Below are 22640 nucleotides of genomic sequence, written 5' to 3' on the forward strand. Positions count from 1 at the left end.
AACGAAAGAGTTTTAAGAAAGCTTTTTTGCGAAAACGGTTTTAAAGAGGTCACCTGTTTAAAAAATCCAATTCAAATGAAGTAAACATTTAGAAAATGGATTATCTGTCGTCGTTACAGCAATGCTTTACCACCTTTCACAAATTTGGATCTACATATTTATTCTGCTTAAGCTAAATGAAGAGCATCCATGAGACATTGAAACAAAAAGTAGAGCTTTTATTGAGAAACATTTTTGTAGAGAATACTGTAATCATAAATTTAGTTGAAATTCAACGCATTGACCAAGTTCTGGAACCTCTACACGATAAGCAACTTTTTTCTTTTTCGTTTACATTTGAAATCATAACGTTAATCCGAGCTTCCCGCGCTCTGTAGCTTTCTTGAATATCAGCATTTCTTAATTTACTCTAACTTTGTTACCACTTAAAATTTATTTAGCCAATTAGCTATCATTAAAACTTTTATTGCTGGTAAAGTATTGAGCTTGCCATCACAATACAATTTTTCTCTTATCCGATACTGTCAATATCAATTTATGCAATTAAATAAAAAGAGCGCGTAAATATTGCAAATAAAAACTGCATCAAAAATCTCAAGTAATTCTGTGTAGGTAAATAATTGACGGTAATGGATAGCAGATAAATAATGAATTACTAAGTGCGCATTTCGATTTCCGTTGAAAGCTAGTAAAAATGGAAGTGTGTGTAAATATACTAAAAAATAAACTTGAAAATGTTTGGTATAAATGCAGTTCACATACACCCGGTGTCAAAATTATAAGCGCACCACATATTGATAAGTTTAAATAATTAATTTTGTGTTATTAAATTTTAGTTATTTTTTTTAAGTTTAGTTTTTTCTTTAACCAAGGTTAGTTTATTCTTTAGCAATAAAGCCGAGCAGTAATCAAGCTTTTATTAAGATTTCTTGAAAAAATTTTTAGTATGCATTTTTGTATCCCTATCCAAATAATTTTATATACATACATAAAGTGCAAGTTTGAAGAAGCGATGTTGTGAATATTCTTCCATACAAAGTATGTATGTATAAGTATATTCGACGATTGCTTTATATTTGCAGAAAATGTTGCTTTGAACTAAAACAATTACCAAGATCAATAAAAATGTGCGCTTATAATTTTGACACGGAGTGTAGATAGGTATTAGCTGTGATAATATCCTATTGTATCCATTGCGTACGTACCCGTAAGTAGACTGCAAGTAGAAACAAATATAATGCTTAATTTTTCTTACAACATAGCTAAGAGTTCAGCAATTTGATGAGCTTTAAATAGCAAAATTGTTTCCACTTTTACTTGCCTGTTTGCTCGTGCTGCTGTACTGGCATAGCTGCATGCTGTGTGAGGCTGGAGAGGAACTATCAGTTTTATTCTTGAGTGGCAAAGTTATCGTGATAACTATTTCCTAACTGATGCCGATAGAAGATAAAAAAGTAAATAATACATTCACAGTTACTAAAAACGGGGAAGGCATCGATACTTAAATTTTTTATTTTTCATTATTTGCGTAAACAGTTTTCAAAGTTCTGGTGTTTGATAAAGCAGAAGATGGAAGATTTATTTTCACTCATGCACTTAATATCGAAAAAAAGTTAGAAGCAGCGCTTTTTTCTGTTGTTCAAGTGAATTTTCTTTATTTATGTAAAGCAAAGTATGAAGATTCTCTCGGAGTTGTTAGTTTATTTTGTGTATATTTGAAAAAGGTTATGCTCGTACTAATATTTCTTAATCTTAATCCTAAACAAATAAAAAATATTAAGATTTGTAAGAATTTCCAATAGGAGTTGGCATACGGCAATGTTTTTGTTAATTTGTTATAAAAAAATTAGTAAAATTAAAATTTTTCTTGCAATTATCATACGTTTGGAACCGCAATGTCTGTGACAGACTATTTAAAGAAACAAATTGGTAAAAACCATAAAATTTGCTTATGATTGAAAAATACTTGATCATCAAAGAAGAAAAAGCTTCAAGAATCAGGAAAGGAAACAAAAATAATAAATATCTTTTAAATGACTTAAGAAAAAAAGAAAACAAAAAACATTAATTAGTAATTATCGTGTGTTGTACACAGTACATATAAAAAAAAATAGCATTTAAAATCGTATGTATGTATGTTCGCTTAAATCTTCTCAGTTCTTCCCCCGTTCAATACAGAGGCGGTCAAAAAGTGGATGAATAGTGCTTCGTATTTAATATTTACAATGTTTTTCAAGCTAAAATTTTGTTGATATTTTTTTATAAAAATATGGTTAATGCTTTAACAACCAGAATTGTTTAAAAATTTGTTGGGTATGCAGTTAACAGGATTATAAAATTTAAGTAAAATAGTGAAAGTTTTGAGCGGCTAAAAAATTGCATTGCTTTTAATATTTTGTTTGTTTTGTTGACGACGTTTTGCACTTTTTTCCATATAAACCTGAATTTTTTGTGGAAGAATATGCGCAAGACCTTTTGCAAAAAAATAAAATAAAAAAAAAACCAAAGCCACTTTTCCTAAATTTCGCTTTTTATATGAAAAAAAAAACCGTGAACAAAAAAAAATTATTAAAAATCAGTGCGATTTTTTTGCCGCTCAAAACTTGCACTAATTTTACTAAAATTTTATAAATTTAAAAAAGTTCTGGTTAATAAGCTCGAAATTTAGATAAAAATTTGTGGAATTTTTCTAAATTCTTTATAAAGTTTGAAAGTGTGATTCGTATGGTTTTTATTGAAGCATGAACCATATTTTTTACAAAAATATATATAAAAAAATTTTAGCTTTAAAAACATTTTAAATATTAGAGACGAAACACTATTCACGCATTTTCGACCGCCACTGTATCTAAAGAGATATTCTAATTTTATGCATGAAAATTAAGTTAAAAATTAGCCATACTAAAATATTAACTTGTTCTTTTATCACTTTGTTTTTGGGGTAATAAATTTTCATTAAACTAAATTGCTGTTTAATGTACCAGTGTGTCCATAATAAAAATGTTTATTTAATAGAGAAAACCAGCAAACTATGCATGTATGTATGTATGTATATTTGGTAGCTACAATAAATTTTATTATTCATTCGCTTTTTTTCGATGCCTCATTTCCAAGGCTTCTAAATTCTATAAAATAAATGCATATTTTTGAGGGGTTCATTTTTGTTTTTTTTTTTTAGCCGTCCCCAAATATTTATTGTGGATTACCAAAGTGTCATCCACAATGGGCTAGAGTTGTCAGATCGAAAAAAATCGATGCTTGAATCGAAAAAAAAAAAAATCGATGCAAGAGGAAGTCGTCGAAATATCAATCGATCTCTCGGGAACGATTCTTACTTTTTATTATCAAATTCACTTATGGTAGATAAATTTTCATTTTCATTTCGTTTGTAGTTTCGATGCACTTACCATTGGGATCTAAAAGTTGGCAGCCGCCAAAAACTAACCAAAGCTAACATCTTCCTTTCCACTGTTTATTAATGGCACCCGAACTTTGATGTTGGAGCCTAAATGTGTCGCTGTCGATCTATTTAACTAAAGTTGTTGTCGAAAAACTGCTAAAAAATTGAACTGTGACTATTTTCGCTGATATTTGACATTCAATATGCACATTAGGGTAGTCCACAAATGCACCGGAAAATCCACTTTTTGAAATGCTCTTGCTGCCAGCCCAAGAGTTACAGAAAAAGAAAACGAAATTTTTTAATCGGTTAATATTTTGTGGCGAAGCCGGGGCATTGAAAATTTTCATATGGAAAATACATTTTTTCGCGGAACTGCTATAAAACCGTTAAGACTAAATACTTTTTGATCGAATAAAAATATTTCTATTCAGAAATTTTCCAGCAAAAAAATTTTAATGCACATTTAACTTTAAAGTTTTTACTAGCTATTAATTCATAATCGATAATTTAATCTCTTACACTATGTAAACATGACTTAGTTTATGTGTTCAGCTCAATAGCTTCATTAACGTTAGAATATTTAATTTTTTAAAGATTTCTGCAGGAATATATATTTATCCGATCAAAAAATATTTATTTTTAATGATTTTATAGCGAATTTACGTACATGCCAAACTTCAACGCTCTGGCGGCAACATTTCATGTTAGCCAAAATCATATTAAAAAATGGTCTCCTTATTTTTTATATTCTTCAATTTTTGGGAGATGGTCGAAAATAGTGTGTGCCGCCCTAATATAAATTTTTGTCACTGATGATTTTGAATACGTTTCAGACGTAAATAAATTTTTTGATTTTTTCGCAGCGCTGCATACTTCGCGTTGGCATTATGTATATAGAAAAACAACATGCGATTAACATACCGCAAAAAATTGCAAAACGAGCAAATACACACATTTAGAAAAACCCAAAATAAGTTTGTTAAAATAAAAAATCGAAAAAATATACTACAAAAGCGAAAAATGTATGGTGTATGTACTTAGTTATATCACAAAAAAAAATCCCGAAGCCTAAAAAATTAAATACATTTAAATGTGAGTACTGAAAGAAATTTTTTAAAAGCCTATTTGAGAATGAAATGTTCATTGTTATATAAAATATAAAACGTAAGATGTTTTGGGCGAAGAAGGGATATAAATTGTGCGTATATATGGATATGTATGTATGTAAATATATATGTACATACATATGTACATTGAGACGCGTAATTTTACAAAAAGGTTCGCTTGCCTCCTCTGACTCTAAAGTTGACGGCAGAGTGTTTGCTAAAAGCGTTGGTATGCTTCACGATACATAAATACATACGAAACAACAACAATTTTAAATTTTTTTTTTGTTGCTTCGCATGCATTTTGTAGCATAGAATCGCTTCTAGCAAACGCCTTAAACATTTTTGCAAGGCCATTAGCCAAAAAAAAAAAAATGTTTGCCAAACCTAGTGGTCACGTTTGTATATTTTTCGGTGACACCTAAACTCGCCAAAAAAAAAAAATTAGTTTAAAATAGTTCTACTGTAATATTTGAAATAATTCCTAGGCGAAAGTTTAACGACTTTTGGCGAGCTTTAATTTACTGACATTAGGCTGGAACTGAGTTCTGCTGGATAAGTAGTAGAACGGGGTAAAGACAAGTACATCGAAATATCATGCTTTAAAATACAACTGTAAATGGCGAAGATATGACGAAGAATGAAAAAGTTGACCCCTAATACTTTGGACTCAGAGGTATACGGCAAGCTGTTTTTTCTGGAACGGTCTAATTTACATGCATTCCCATGCACTAAATATTTGAATCAAGTAAAATGAGTGAACTTTTTTTTTTAAGGAAACAAAAATATAAATATATACATAGATACATGTGGCACGTAGCTCGCATTTTACTGTAATATATCAATATGCATATTCGAATGCCTAAATAAATAAATATAGATTGCGCTGCTCATCTTACCTGAAGTGTATTGCGAAAATTTGAATTACGATGCTAAAAAATATAAAAAAGATACGTATGGAAACTACCTTTGTAGACACAGCTGGATGTTAAAATTCACATAAATACTTATGCATTTACATATGCTAGTACATGTCAGAAATATTCATTTTGTATTTTTTGATATACAAAATACATATAAATCCATATACATAAACGTACATATGTACATACATAATTATTTATGTATACACACTCCTATACGAGCCAAGATACATTAGACCTTAAATTTTAAATCACAAGACAATGTTTATGCTTTCACCTTATTGTTACTACCTTTCCATTCCTCTCTCAATCCCTTAGCATATTTTATATTGATTATCTTTTTATAACATTTTCTTCAAAACATGCCTACGTTTTCTACCTCGCCGTTTAGCAACAGCAAGACAATACCCGTACACTCTTGAGATTTATCTCGTTTTTGAATACCACTGAAGGCATAGGACGCTCCTTAATTCAAAATTCTTGACGTACAAATAAGCCAACAGTCTGAGTAGCATAAAATTGAATTTTTCAGATTTCTGAAATATTTACAGAAATTTGATAAGATGGTTAAGCCAAGCTTTTGATTTATTTAAAAGGCTGCAAGTAAAGAAATCATAAGTATGTATGTAAGTATGTACAATGGAAATTTCTTTAGAGACGTACGCAATGTGTTCTATTTTGGAAAAAGTGGACAAAATAAATTTTTTCGAGAACGAGAAGAGATAGCGGAATCTGTTGGTTTTGAGGTTAATAAAAAAAATGAAAATTTCGACCAAATCGATTCTCCACGGCTCTTATGACCATAAGCGTTCGATAGCAGTGAGGATAGCTAGATCTTGCACGGTCGAGACTACTCCACTTCATGGTTCATGGCTAGTGCAATGCACAATGACCTCGTCTTTTAACAGCAAAAAGTTTAGAATATATTTATAAACAAAATTGTTTCGTCATGACTTGAGCCACTCATCATAATTTTATGTAAAGGGCGGGTTCATACATACATACATGTATGACATAAAAACCTTATCGAAAGCCTCGTAGGACAAATTGGAATGACTTCCGCTAATTGGATGGAGCCAATTTCAGCCGACCAATTGGAGGGAGCGGTCCTCGGTCTAACAAAGTCTCTCAACGAATGTTACCTAGCAACCTTTCCTGAGAGCAAACCTCCCAGGCGACACATCAGGTGGTGATCGACGGATCTAAGGCAGCTAGGAAGGCCTTCAATAGAGCGAAGCTCACTAAGGACGTAGAGGATTGGGACGAATATCGTCGAAACTTCAATGCGTTCAAGAAAGAGAAAAAGAAGGCAAAGAATGAATTGTGGTCCAAATTTTGTTAAGAAGGAGGTGCCTCTTAAAAAACCATGCTCCTCCCGGTTTGGTGGAAAAGTCAGATCCTTCTAATCCAACAAATCTCCGGGATCAGATGGAATCTTTCCAGTCATGCTACAATGAGCAAGTGCCACGGTAACTACCTGGCTAATGACTATCTTTGGGGAGAGTTTCCTCTTTAGCTATATTCCAAAGCCATAGAGGTAGGTAGGGGTGGTCTTCATTCCCAAAGCAGGGAAGACGGGCTCCAGTACCGCTAAAGACATTAGACCCATAAGCCTCTTATAATTTTTCCTCAAAATAATGGAGAGGCTTCTGACTCCTGAAGACTTTAGCGAGGCCCACCTTGCCTACCACAAAGGCAGGTTAATTGAAACAGCCCTGCACGAGGTTTTCGGAAGTATAGAGCAAGCATTAAACCATAAAGAATACGCGCTGGCAGCGTTTATGGACGTGGAAGATGCCTTTAACAATGCTAATCTGGGATCCATACACTGCTCCATGGCGGACGTAGGAGTGTACCCACTGACTACTTTCTGAATTGACAATTTGTTGAGTACCAGAAGCATCAATGTGTCCTTGGGAATAACAGAAGTAAGAAAAACAGCCAGACTAATTCCTGTTCCGCACATCGAAAGCCGCTAGGGCCGTTGCCTATGCGAATGACTTAGTCATTCTGTTCGCGTGGAAATTCCTCTTCACGGTCTGCGAGATTCTACAAATCTGAAATCAACAATCTGGCCGGGTGGGCAGAAAGAAATGGACCAGAGGTTTAACTCCACCAAAACCAAACTAATTCTGTTCATAAATTTCAAACTCCATCCCTCAATGGAGAAAACATTTAATTGTCAAAAGAAGCGAAGTTTTTGGGGAAAGAATTACCTGGAAAAGGAATACCGAAGAGCGGAGAAAAAATGCGCTGAATGCGTTTTACTCCTGTATAGCTACGATTGGGAAATAAAGACTGGAGGCTGAGACCGCAGATAATGCATTGGATTTATACGGCGGTAGTTAGACATATTCTCACCTATGGCGCGCTGGTATGGTGGCAGGCGATTGACACCAAATTCAATCTGCTCAATCTGCAAAAGGTGCAACGACAAGTATGCATAACGGGGGCTACTTACTCAATGACCCAGGCGGCGCTAGAGAGACATTTAACCCATTGACCTATACGTTAAAAGTACCGCGGCTAAAATCTCGACAGAGTGGGGCGGAGGACAGTAGTTGTGACTATCAAGTCACGGAAACAGACTTCACTCGGAATTTCGATGTCCATTTTCCAGACAGAAGTGACCGGGAATTTAATATTGCCCTTAGCGATGACGAAATATCCATTTTCACAGACGGCTCCAAAATGGTTATCGGTACAGGATCTGGCGTCTTCTCTCAGATCACCGCAGTGTTTTTCAGGCTGAGATATATGCAATCGACATTGCCGGCAAAGCTGGTGAGCATGATCAACCTAGCTACATCTAAACTTGCTTTTGTCGTTGACAGTCAGGCGGCTATCATAGCCTTAGAGTCGGCAACGACTAACTCGATATGTGTTAAGGAATTCCGAAGATCCCTACAAGCTCTACGGCAACACATAATCAACCTTTACTGGGCCCCAGGGCACAATGGTGTCCCCGGAAATGAGGAAGCGGGCGAATGTGCTGAGATGGGGCTTGTGGAAGCGATCCATATCGTGAAACCTCCCATGAGATTTCTGCCTCAGAAGTCGAGGGAGAGACGAAGGCAGTCACCAACAGCTGGTAGGAAAATTTCCACACCTGCATGGTATCGCGCTCGCTTTGGCTACGGCTCGACGAACAAAGAACAAGGAGTTTATTAGTCAAAGCTAAACGTTAGACTTCTCACAGGAATACTAAAGGGACACTGGACCATTGGCCATATGGTCAATGATATGCTGTGCTGATATTTTCATTTATTTCAGGCCCTTTAAAATGTCGGGCCCGGGGGATTCCCCCCTTCTCCCCTCCCTCACGACGGGCCTGCTTATCGTAATGGTCAAATAATGAAAGATAATTTTCTAATTTGAATACATTATGAATATGAAAAACATACTTTGCTAAGTATGCATAATGACTGAAAGAAGACCAGCGACAGAAATTAGCAGAGGAAAACAACTTTACTTTAGTGAATATGTATAAAGAAAAAGAGGAAAAAAGGACATAAAGGCACACGAAAATTAACTGTAGTTATTAGAAGTACGAATGTACATAGAGCAGAGACTCAAGCATGTAAATGGCGTTTAGGGTGAAAGCAATAAATAATTTCAATGTAGTACATACATACATACATACATAAGGCACACACAGGCACAAAAGCAGTAAATATTGCTGTAATACCATAGAAATTTAGTTACTAAAAAGGAAATTAGCAGGACTTTTTGAAGTATGAATAAGTACTCATTAGAGCGTAGCACAGCAGACAGGTAAAGTGTTGTGTATTCGATACATTTACATACATACGTTCCTGCAGTCATACTCACATATCTACATATACAAGTAGCACAAAAAAGGAGCTGGGCGCATTGAAGGTGTGCCAGTGATGTGAATAAAGAAATGTCTCTATAGAATTTAAGGGAATCGCGCCAAAATGAGAGAGGACGAGTAACGCAAACAAAGCAAAACAAAAAAATGGTAGGGCATTATTTGAAAGCTGACTTAAGTTTATTATGGGAGCGGAAAGTTTCTCAAGTGAAAGGTAAACTTAAGAGCGACAAATTAGTCAAATGAAAAGAAGAAAAAATACGTAGAATGGCACGTACCAAAGGGCCAGCTATAGCAAGAAAGTTTATGAAAGCGCAAAAGGCTTAGCAGAAAGGCTGCAAAGGAAAATTGCAGGTAAAAACAGTAGAAATGTTAAGTGGAAAGTTGCGTCAAAAGCTGAATGGCTTTCTTGCTGTACGCCTCAGGTTGGCACGTAGTTTCTTATTTAATTATTTAGGGAAATGACTTCTAAATTTGGGGGAAAAATAGCAGTTGTAAAAGATAAAACTTTTGTTGTGTGGAAATAGTTCGCTCGGATTAGACTTCAAGCCCAAAAATTAATTTGTGCAAGCAAAATTACACCAAAGAACGGCTTATAATCCTAATGGCTTTCAAGTTTGTTTAGACATTATTTGAGATATTTTTGAAAATGCTCAAATTCATTCTAAAGCTTCAGGTGGTCATGGGAAATTTGATTTTTTTTAAAAGCAAACGTTCTTTAAAAGAGTTTGTTGGCGATCTTGCGGTAGCAGTGCTTGCCCAGCTCTAATTTTGTATAGGTGCATCTTGAGATCCAACTTTAAAATTCTCAGCAATGTTGTTCTGGAAAAGCTCAATTGGCCGGAGCGACGACGAGTTGAGACAAATTAATCAATTAAAGCACTCTGCCGCACAGCTTTCACGTTGGCTTCACTGCGAATACTTTGATGAGCACCTCTTCTAGGACGGTCGGTAGCCGAACCCCGTTCCTCAAAACTGTCGATCAAACTCTTAATAATGAAGACTTTGCGAGCTGATCTTAAACAAAATTGTTGACGTAAATTTCTAGGCAAATGATCGTTGACAAGAAGCGAATAATTCGATAATTTTAATACGTTTTTGTATACTGCAAGTATCCGTAATGAATTTCCAAGAATTTAATTACAATTTTCGATCAAAACAAATTACATTAACAAAAAAAGTTATTGGTGTTTAACATTGGTAAGTGCGCTCGGTGTTAGCTTAAATCTCCATATAAGTATTCGTATTCGGATTTGTAAAAATTTAAAGCATCGATACGGAATCGTAAGGCATATTCTATGTCAACAAGAAACAGGAAATGGAAAAAGTTGTTGCAAACAATAGAAACACAAAATACACTCACTTATGTACTTTATTGCAACTAAACTTTTCAGATTGTTTTGTATGCATAGGTACGTCAAAATGACATTCCATGATTCGCGTCAACTCATAACTCAAGAGCGCAAATGGTGCTACAGAGAATAAACGAACAAGTTGTAATTGTAAATATATGTGTATGCGCTAGGAATAATGTACTAAGGTGGTCTCACCCCGTAGGATTGTTCTATATCGGAAAACTATACCCCTGTTTGTTTTTATTCCGGAATCAAAAAACTATTTAGAAGTCGCTCAAAGCACTCAAAGTTGTCCATGCATTTTACATGGGGAAAACAATTTTCATAGAAATGGTATAGGTGTATTGAAAATCAATATTTTTCGATGTAATACTCTGTTTCTCTTCAGGAGACTTCCAATGAGTCGCCTATTGCATTTTTTCCAGTTATTGGGGAACTAACAAAAATTAGTTAATGTTAAAAAAAATTTGTTAAGTAAATAATTGGGTATTATTACTGGAAGCCACCTGCTGAGAAACAGAGTTTTCTGATCGAAAAATGTTCATTTTGAAGAATTTTATACCATTTCCACGAAAAATGTTATTTTCTCATATAAAATACATGAACAGCTTTGAGGGCTTCTAAATATTTTTTGATTTTTAAATAAAAGACAGGGGTATATTTTTTTTGGGTATAGAGCTATCCTAGCGAGTGAGAGCATTAAAATTCCGGCTTCGTTTTTTCGGACCACCCTACTGTGCACTTCTACATATTAATGCTAATGCACGGAAAAGTTAACTTGACTGGCAGGACATGCATTGACATGCGATATTGTGTTGGTTGGGCGAAAATAATCTTATATACAGTGACGAAAATATGAATAGGGAAGAAACATTTTAGCATTCTTTGGCTATTTTCCTTTCGATTATTTAATGTTTATTAATGTTTAATATATTTGTGAAAGTGTCTAAGTCAAAATTTCAAACTTTGAACAAAATTTAGCAAAACTCGACAAAGTTTCATAAAAATTTTGAGCTTTTTAAGTAGATTTCTTAGTAACATTCTGAGTATACAGTTTTGTAGCTCACTAAATTTTAGTGAAAAGTTTAAGTAGCTAGGATTTACCGTGGATTTTTGGCAATTTCTTTGTGCCAGGTGTTGCTCATTTTCTGCATACCAAAAAATTTTCGATCATACTTTGTATCGAAGAAAATGCGAAAACAAAAAATTGCCAAAAATCAACTACTTCGAATTTGCACTTTTTTATACTAAAATCGAATCGGCTACAAAACTGCATACTCGAAAAAATTCTAAAAAAACCGAGTTTAAAATTTTTGACCAACATTTGTTAAAATTCTTAAAATTTTTTATAAGGCTGCAAAAAGTTTGAAATTTTGATTTACATGTTTGGTTTTTGAAAGTAAGCTATATTTTCATAAAAAAATAATAAACATCTTTTAACTGCGAAAAGTAGCCAAAACTTGCTAAAAATGTCTTTTCCCTAATTACGTTCTTGCCACCGTATACATACTTATATATGCACATACATATTCAGTAGAAAAGTGCATTATTTTACGCAAGAAGATGCATAGAGTGTATAGAAGTAAGGGCAGCAAATAACACTCAGTTACATTTACTCATCTGCATATCTAAGTACTGAAAATGGAAGAGCGACTAAATAAAAAAATAGAAACTTTCAAACTAACTTTGGCAAAGTTGCGTGCCTGTACATTCTCATATTCGCATAAGTAAACGTAGAGTAACTTGTACACACATACATAAATGCATATGTGTGCAATAACTTTGCCTGTACCTACAAAGTATGTATGTATGTACATGTGCTGCATGTCATTGCTGTATGCTGGCGCCAAAAAGGCCAATACAAAAGCGTGTCTTTTGGAAAACATGACACAAACTAACTGCAAGCGATAACAAAAACTACAAGAAAATGAACTGACAGCACTTTCTGCTGGCTTCACCTTTGTTTAGAAAGTGCCGTCCTTGCCATTGACCGTACAGATGCATACAGATGTGTGTGCGTGTGTGGGGGGGGNGGGGGGGGGGGGGGGGGGGGGTTTGTGAGAGCGCCCGTTTGTGCATACATATACGTACATATGACAATGATAAAGCTCCATTTTGGTGCTGCCATCAGCTGACAACAAAGGAACCCATTTTCATATAGCCAAATATGGCTTTACTTTGCGAGCTCTAAATAGCTAGGATAGTGCTTTTGTTTTAACATTATTGTTTTTGTTGCATTTTGCTGATTTGCATAGCCGTTCGTGCGTACAAAGAACCATAAGTACTCGTATGTTGAGCGAGTGGCATGCAATTTTGAAACGAAATTTTAATCGTAATTCAATTAAATTTTCATACCGTCACTGGTAGTGCAGTCGGTATAGTAGTGCAGTGCAGTGCAGCCATCAAAGGTTGAAGCGGATTTGAAGCATGCCATCAGCATATAATGCTGCATACATTTTGTTGCCCATATTTAATCTAGTTTGCAAGTATTAGTTAGTTGCTGGTTTACGGCGTTCATAAAGATATTTGCTTTGGAAATTTCGTATTACTTAATTGAAAGTTTTCTGTAAAATTTAACGAGCATTTAATTAAATTTATTAATTTCGGTTTAGATGGAAGTGCAGCAGCAAGCTTTAGTAGCTAAATATGCATAAATTAATTTTTGTTATTTTCACCAAGATACCTGATACATAGCTACACGCAGGTAAAAAGTAATTAGCGAAGTTTTTAGAGTAGTCAAGTAATAAGGAGATGAAGGAGAAGCATTATCAGTATCAAATTCATCACGCAGGTTATATAACATTCTGCTATACTTGATTTGAAAAAGTAAAAAAAAAAATTATTTGAAACAAATTTGTTGCGAAGCCTTGGAACATCTGTGGCTTAGTATTATCAATTAATAAAATTAGAAAACTTTTTACAGCAACAATTGTTAATTTATTAAATAACTTATGATTTCAGCAGCGCTTGCTTTTTAGAAAATTAATTGAGGATAAAGCATTCAGTAAAATATTTATTAAATTTTCCCAAACTGTTGTAGAATAAATTTTGAATAAGTACAAATCAGTATCTAAAAACTTTCAGACATATTTCTTTCGCAAAATATCTAAAAATAGATTTTCTGCTAACGCGCTTTTTGCGTATTTAAAATTTATTTGGGTTTGTAGACAAATAAATTTTTACAAGTGAACTCATAAATATGGCATTGTGATCACTATTTTAATAAACTTTATTTGTACGGTGAGTAAATGCCACTGTTTTGCAGTATGATTGGCCTCAGCACATACATTAGGGTAGTACTTAAATATTTCAACATACATATACATTTTTTATGGGTCATCCCACTATTTTGCTCTACGTAAAAAGTAAAAACATACACGCAAATAACAAAATTTAAAAAAAAATTTTGAATTCGCCAAAAAAATTTAAAAATTTTGATTTGAAATTTGATAATTTTGGAATATTACAGCGTGCGTCAAAAACAAAAAATTTCGAAACACATGTAGCAATCAATGAATTCACGAAACTTTGACGTCAGGATTTTTTTAAAAGCATTTTGAAACTTCAAAGATATGATAAATTCCAAAAATTGATAAAAAATTCTGTAGACTTAAAAACCATTAACACTTTTTGGTTTGCAAGAACGAATAGGTATTGAAAATGTCCTTTTAATTAGTTTTATTTTTTTTAAGTGAATAAAGTTAGAACGACGAGCTTCGAGGATGTGGTCGAGTGCATATTAGTCCTTAACATATGATTTTTTCCAAAATGATTTTTGTAAAATTTCAAGGATCATCAGCGGTAAAATGTTAACAGAACATTTTTAATACCTAATCGTCCGTACGCACTAAAAAATTTAATCGGCCTTAATTCCCAAGATTTTTCTCTTTAGTTTGATAGTCATATTGTTTTTCTAGATTGAATTTTTTTTGTTTTATAATTTTTTTAAGAAAATTATATTTTTCAAATTTCAAAGTCCTTAAAAAAAAATCATGACGTCAAAGAGAAAAAACAAAAACGTAGTTTTACTATTTTTGGCGAATATATACATTTTTTTGGCAATTAAAAAAATTACGTTTTGTTTAAATTTTGTAAGTGCCGTGGATGTCTTTATTTTGTACGAAGAACAAAGTAAGGGTTTGCCTCATCATGTTGATATTTTAAGGACCACCCTAAGTTATATAATATACATTGTCGTTTATGCCACAATTATTTCCAAACATATCTGCATGTACATACAGATATAGTATGTACTTATACGTTTCAATTTTCATTTTGCCTTCTCACCCTCTTCTTCTTAATGCTGCATAAAAAAGCATTTCTGTACACTTGCCACTTCTTCATCCATTTTATTTACTATTTTTTTCGTCTTCTGTTTTCTTTCTGGCCATTGACATTTTGATGTGCATTGTTGGCCAGTCGGCGCCAAGCGCTTTCTGTTTACCAAATTTCTCGTATTGCGCCACTGCATTTCTGCAGTGCGAAAATTTCTTCTATGTTCTTCAATGGAATTTTTGTTTGTCAATTTGCCAAAATATGTGGGGGAAAATTGTCCTTCGAGAGTTGATCAGGCTTGCTGTCGTTTAAAAAAAATTATGTGTATGTAACTATGTATATAGTAAATAGACGTACATATATGGATATGGAATGTGCAGCGACTTAAAGGCTCATACACAGTATTGAAGGGATGAAATAATAGCTGAAATGAAGTACATAGCTATAAAAATTATAAATGAACGAAATGTCTCTTGAAAATCTCTGCCGACATTGAAAAAGCGTGAATAGAAAGCTTGGTGGGCTTTAGTGTTGCTCGTAAACCTTTTGAAAAAAAGTATGACGTTTCACTTGATGCCTTCAAAGGACTCTTGGGTTGGGTAAATATTAACGTTTTGACAACTGAAAAACAAAACTAGAGCAGACACACATTACTAACGCCTGAATCGTATGCCCAAAGGCGTAGCCATGCACTTCGACGTCTCATAAATGGCCTATAACTTATTGTTAGCCTAGAATGAATCATAGTAACGCAGCGAGTTGGCGTTCATTTATCATACAAATGGAATGGCAGAGCTAAGGCATTCAACTTGGCAGCCTAGCTAGCCACTTAGTTTGGTTAGTAATAAAATGATAAATGTGCAATGCATTCCTTTCAACTTGCCATGTAGGAGGTCAAGTTAGGGTAGCCAAATATCAAAATGGAATTCTTACAATGAAGTTTTATGTACAAATATTTGCAATTAATTTTTGGTGCTGTATTTTTTTTTAGATGTAGCTGAATTTTATTGCATTGAATAGTAAAATTTCTTTGGATAGTTTCACAAATAAAATTAAAAACTCTAATGGTCAAACTCTAATGGTCATTGCTGTAAAAATATCTCCTTCCTGTCGCACATGCCACAGTTTCGGGATGACCAATGGGCAGATGACCCGTTTAAAGTTTAGTTGAAGTTATGAGGGCTTTCAAAGATACGGCGCGCCGGTTTTTAAATTTAATCTCGACAAACCTTTTGAATTTTGGATTTTTCTATTGCATTTATATAGTCGGCTGAGTTAGAATAGGGGGACGGGGGGTCAAATGGTTACAGTGGCACGGCTTTACTCAATCCCGACTCTTGCGTCCTCGTTCATGCACTCTGGGCAACGCGAACAACCCAACTACAAGATGCGGAAACCAATACGAGTGGAGCCTTGGGTGACGGAAGAAAGGGAGGGAGCTCCGCCTTTTTTGGCGAAAGGGCTCACTGAAGTCTGCAGCGCCTGTTCACCAGGAGGTGCGGCTACACGCAGGCGTCTGTCTTGGAGCAAGCGGCGCGCTATATAAATGTGAATCCGGTTGAAAAACCATCCACCCCAGCAATGGTTGTGCGCTGGGCTTGAAAATACTAAACAAGCCTTGGGTAACCCCGCAAAACTAATAAAGTTATGTAGAGTGACGTTGAGCACAACCTTCAGCGCCGTCCGAATTGGGAACGACCTCTCCGCGCCGTTTGAGGCCAAACGAGGTTTGAGTCAAGGCCATTCACTCTCGTGCGACTTTTTCGATCTGATGCTGACTCGCAGTGACACTAAAGAGTTTGGTCTAGCGGTGAATGGGGGAAAGACAAATTACCTCCTGGCCCATGAATTTCGGGGAGACTTCACTGTTAGCAGCTATAACTTTGAAGTAGTCAAGGGCTTTGTCTACATAGGATACAGCATCAACACCTTCAATAACGTCAGCCTGGAGATCAAGTGAAGAATAACTTACGCCAACAGGTGCTACTTTTGGTTCGATAGGCAATTGAAAAGCAGAGCCCTCTCTCGACGAACAAAAATCACGCTCCACAATTATATGGCGCAGAACCTTGGACAATGTCGAACAAAGATGAGAAGACTTTGAGCGCTTTCAGGAGAATTATTCTACGCAAGCTCTATGGCCCTGTTTTCGTGGAAGATGGAATGAAAAACTATATGAGCTCTTTAACGACATGGACATAGTTAAGCGGCTAAAAATACAGCGATTGCGATGGCTTGGACATGCTTCACGCATGGATAACGACGTTTTGATGAAAATATCCTTTGATTTCCAACCAATTGGTGGGCAACGAAAGCAAGGGCGCCCACGAACGCAATGGAAGGACCTGTATGCATTCGGTATAATCACCTGGAAAAATTCGCAAAGGAGAGATGGGCAACTGGAGAAGCTTTTTGGCATCGGCCCAAACCAACAAATGGTTGTAGTGCCAAATAAGAAGAAGAAAGAGAGAAGTGAGAAAAGAAGGCATGTAGTATCCAAGGCTTTAGAGCAGCGTGGTGTCACCATCTTCCGGTAGATTAAAGTATTACCAATTAATCATGTACAGAATCGTGCAACCGACCGGTACGCTTCTTACAAACCAAAACTCGATTCCGAGCGGGCCGAAAAACCTTTCATCAAGAACCGAAAATCGATTTCGAAAGATTGGAAAAGCCACAAAATGGTCCATGAAAACCAAACTAATAGGTCCTTAAACTGAAAAACCATTTCAAACGAACCGAAAACGGTTCCAACGGAACCAAAAATCGGTCCCGCTTCGCAGATTGAACTATCTTATCTTTTCGACTTACATCAACTTTGTTGTTTTTGTTTTTTCTTAGAATTCAACTTTCGCTTTTGAAAATATTTATACCCACTATTCACAACTCTAATTGAATGTGCAAATTCGTGGAAAACATTTGAAAACGACCAGCGAGATTTCAATCTTTATCTTAATTCTTTGAATATTTCCTTTAACTTTCCCAATTTCTGCTCAATTTCTTTGGCATCGAAATGCAGTTAATTAAATTGTTTAATTATCTGTCGAAAGTCGTGTAGACAGTGAACATTCTGTCAACTGAAAATTGAGTAAAAATAATATTTTTACAAATTAAGAAACTCAATGACGTGTACGCAAAAATGTCTGGTAAAGAGAAAATTAAGTTAATACATGAAAAGAGATATGACAATGAAAATTGCTGAAGATGTGCTCTAAGCAAATGCATGCAGTTTAACCACAGCATAGCAAAGCTTTCCATTATTCACTAAAGATGAAATGAAAGAAGCTCCAGAAGTCACTGACCGCAAACAAAGAAAACACAAAGCGGCAGCAAATTAGCTACTCGCCCTGAATATAGAAGAGAATATTGCAATTAAAGCGCTTAATGAAGTGAAATATGCGCATATGTGTGTACACACATACACATATGGACATTCGTATTAGCTTGTAAGGTGCTTATCGTAACTATACGACACCCACATATTGACAAGTTTTGACCATTTACTGTTTTATTATTAAATTGTAATTTTTTTACGCACATATGTATTTATAGTCGACTCTGTAACAAAAACCATATAAATCCATGTTTTAAACTTTTTACAAAAATTCAAAAAAAAATTTACACTTTTTATTCAGAATTTTCCTGCATTTAAAAAAATTGTTAAATATTGAATTGGCGTATGGAAGAAAATAGGTTCCACGTCCGCGGCTCTAAAACTGAATATTCAAAATTTTCTAAACATTTTGAATAATAAATGTTACAATTTTGTTGTTATCTTTTACTTTTGTACAAAATTTTAATCCTGGATGTATAAATATGATTCTTGTTATAGAATGGACTATATTGCTTAAAAAAAATAAAATAAATAAATAGTCAAAAATTTGCCAATATGTAGGTGTCCTATATTTATGATAAGCACTATATAAGTATTATAAGTTGACTTGCTTCTAATAAAATTGTGTGGCTACAAACTGTTTAACTGCAAAACGAATGCCCTCATCACTGCAACTGCTGCCTGTTATAGCTTCTACATTGCTCCCTGTTTCAGTTATTGTTGTTCTTTCTTGTAACTATTGTGGCCTTAATGGTTTGATGAAGCCACTAAAAGATGTTGACGTACGACATATGTAATTATCCTTTCGCCTGCACAACTCTGAGTTATTTGAATTTGTACATGTGAGCAGAGCGTGTGGACGAGATAGACAGGAAGAAAAGGCGATTGATTGTGTTTCATGCGCAAATACATTGCGCATCACTTATAACAAGCATTTCAACCATTTTCTTTCTTGTTTCCGTGCAATGTACTTTTCTGAAGCCACATTTGTTCAACACTACAAAATAAAATAGAAACGAATCCGGCTCAGCTTGGCGTATGCGTAATGTTTTGAAGTGCTATATTTTTATGTAGTCTACTTCTGAGGGCAGCTCAACGCTCTTTGTGAGTATGTGTATACATCTATCGTACATACATATGTGTACAAATATATGTCGGTGAACCAACTGTTGCATGCATTTCGATTAAAGGTTTAATTCTTTGTATTTGATAATTTTAGCTTTAGTTAATGCAGATCAACCAAAGTCATATCGACGCATTAGGGTAAGAACATAGTGGAGCGGCGAGCAAAGAGCATCGAGCAAAGCGTCGATTTCAAACGCATATGTTTCAATGGGAGACCGCATAGTGAAGAGCAAAACGTACACACACGTTTGTTATTGAAGCTTTGCTCGATTCAAGCTCTTCGCTTTGCTCGCCGCTCCACTATGTTTCGACCCTTAGTCTTACGTTCTTTCTCCTAAAAACCATTTGATGAATCGTAGACGGGCATATCAAGGATAGTTTCCTTACCGGAAAGTAAAATAAGCATACATTTTGGATAAGATAAGATGCACTTTAATGAGTTTGAAAAAATAGTAACCAGAGTTCAGCAACTTTGATTTACTGCTCCTCACAAGCAAGTCTAGTACAAAATTTCATGATCAGCTGAATCTTCTAAAGCCTAAAATGCAATGCAGCAGCTCTGGTTTGTCTTGGTTAGTTAATATTATTTTTATGCAAGAAGTATTTTGCCTTTGCTGTTGATTTTCTTGAATTAAAGAAATTTACGAGCAATTTTGATATTTTTATGAATTTTTGTTCGGCATGGTTACTATGCCAAAAGCACATTTTCCAAACGTACTCAATTTTATTGTCAGTTTAGAAGCCTAGAGAACGTAGAGAAAAGTTTCCGATATTTCAAGTATCGAAACAAAATACCTGATATCGATATAAATAGACCAATATGTTGAACAACGATATTGATATATTGAACATCGTATCGGTATGGCGCATCCCTAAGTGTCTACCCAAATACTTTTTGATCCTATACATATATATAGTATATATATATATTTTTTTATAAATACATGCAAACAACGTGGTCTCCGCTCTCACTGAGTTATTCAGATATTTAGTATAACTTATTTTAATTTTTTTTTTTAGATTTTCGATAAGTGCATGAATACTACGTAGATTTAAAACGCTTTCTTAAATAGCAAACGAGGGTGGCTCTCTTCGGCACATTAAAAAAATATCCAAAAATTTTATGAGTACATCGGTTGCTATGCAATTTTCGATGAAAGTCAAATATTATTTACGATTCTGATATTACAGCTTTATCTCTAAAATTTATGATTTTTTAATTTTTTTTTGATAACAAAAGTTTTTCAAGATACTCGAATTTCTATTGAGATAATATTTGTGCATTTCCACGACTGGGATACGATTTGCACCAAATTTTGGTAGGAGAAATTGGAAAATTCTCACTAAATTTTTATAAGTCTCTAAAATTTTCTAATGAAGAATTTTCTAGTGTGTACGTTGATTATAATTCCTTTTGAAACAGTCATTACTAGCTATATGCACGACAGCTATTAGCATGGAAAATGATTTTGTTTTTATTTGAACTTAGTGGGAAAACTGTTGGAAGGGGGAAGCAATTTACACTTAAATTACTGGTGAAACCGGCAGTAAATGTTGCATGCACGAAATCTGAAAAAAAAAAATTTAGATAGATAAAAAATTATTCCTTATGCCCCCAAACCTGAAATGAAATTTAAGGTTTGTAAAATTCTAAATTTTGATGTATGTATGTATGTTTATTTAAACTACGTCTAAACTAAAACTTTCTCAACCGCTTCTTAAATAACTAAACGCACATCCCATATGCACTTGAAAAAAAATTTTGTTTCGCTTAACTTACACCCAAAATTTTTAATGCTCCCAGAAACACTTACTTCTTCAGCTCACGTATACCTCAAACTACGAAATTTCCGTGCAAGTGCAAAAAAGTTTGTCATTTTTCACAACAATGTATGTTTCGCGTACTAAGCTAGTTTTTAAGCATTCCACTGCAATCGCGCAATTTTTTTATGCAGGTATCTACATACATCGATTTTTTTTTATTGTATTTTTATTTCACTGCATTCATTCTGCCAATGTCTTACCGGCGAATGCGCTTACCGACCAACTCACGTACGCAAAATATAAACCGTTAACGGCCACAACAAACGTCCGTTCAATGCCGCACAATTTCCGTTTTCCGTTTAAATATTTCGGTTAGTGCTGCGACGTGCTGTTGTTGTATTTGCTGTAGCTACTACTTTTCCACCGCGTGTGCTTTTTTATGCGAAAACCTTAGATAAATTTGGAAAAATTATGACTTTCGAAAATAGACAGCAGTGCTCTAAATTTTTTGTTGTTGTTTCACTTTAAAATTTTTTTCTACTCAATATTCACAAATTAAAATTAGAATATCTAGAATCCGAATACGAACGTGTGAGTATATACACTTGGGCATGAACGCGGCGACATTTGCCTTTCACTAAATAGAATTCTGCTATTTGCCGAGCTCTTCGCTTTATCGTCTACACACTTTGTATGTCGGCTATCAACTGAATTTTCCGAAATGAATTTTCTGTTAGGCGCACAGCAGCTGCTTTTACGTTACGTCCTGCTGTCGACGCTACAGTCGCTGCTGCAGCTGGCATACATTTTCTGTGGCAGCAACGCGTAGCCGGCTTTCAGTGCAAGTATGTACATATGTATGTAAGTGTGTGTGTGAATTTGCGTGCTCTTGATTGTGCGCCACCCACCCCCTCCAGTTTGTTACAATACCTTGGATTAGTGCACTCGAGTGCAATGGAAAAGCATCAAAAATTAAATCCCGCGAAGTGTCAGCCGATTGTGCTTTTCTCGACTGTGATTACTACCTTTCTCTTTCACCCGCCTATTCCCTTGACTCTCACACTCATACGCCTTTCAGTGCACTTTAGTTGTGCACCCGCTATGCGCCAATGGGCCGCATTCGCAGCTACGACGCTGACAGCACGCTCACGAGGCCAATGCCCGCACGACACGAACTCCTTTTCGTAATCATAGCGGCGTCAGCAACTTTTTTGGCCATCTGCCAGCGCTTGCTGGCTGGCTCTCATTGCAAAAGCTTTGGGTGGCAAATATAGCCAAAGTACTTGTGTACATATATAAACAGCCAGTGGCAGCCTGCGGATTATGTACATATGTATGCGGAAGGGGCGCCAAATGGCGATAGAAAGATTAAAATAGCATTAGAATAGGTAGGTTACCCTTGAAGCAGATTTAATTAATTTGAAATAGCAAAATCGAACAATAAACAAAGTGCTATATTTCAATAACTACCAAGCCAATTTCAGCAGCGGGGGCAAATGCAGTGGAATTAAAAAAATCGGATA

General features: G+C 35.0%; 1 protein-coding gene across 1 annotated transcript in view; it reads right to left on the minus strand.

Moving 5' to 3' along the window:
• LOC108362229 (uncharacterized) overlaps positions 1-21805 on the minus strand; it is a 68854-nt gene extending 47049 nt beyond the window's left edge. Inside the window, exon 1 of the mRNA XM_017615126.1 lies at positions 21168-21805. The gene's annotated coding sequence lies outside the window, so the exon portion shown is untranslated. The remainder of the gene's footprint in view (positions 1-21167) is intronic.
• Between the last annotated feature and the right edge of the window lie 835 nt (positions 21806-22640).

This window comes from Rhagoletis zephyria, unplaced genomic scaffold (assembly GCF_001687245.7).
Source record: "Rhagoletis zephyria isolate East Lansing unplaced genomic scaffold, Rhagoletis_zephyria_1.1 Rzeph_scaffold_00963, whole genome shotgun sequence".
In the NCBI taxonomy this organism is placed as follows: domain Eukaryota; kingdom Metazoa; phylum Arthropoda; class Insecta; order Diptera; family Tephritidae; genus Rhagoletis; species Rhagoletis zephyria.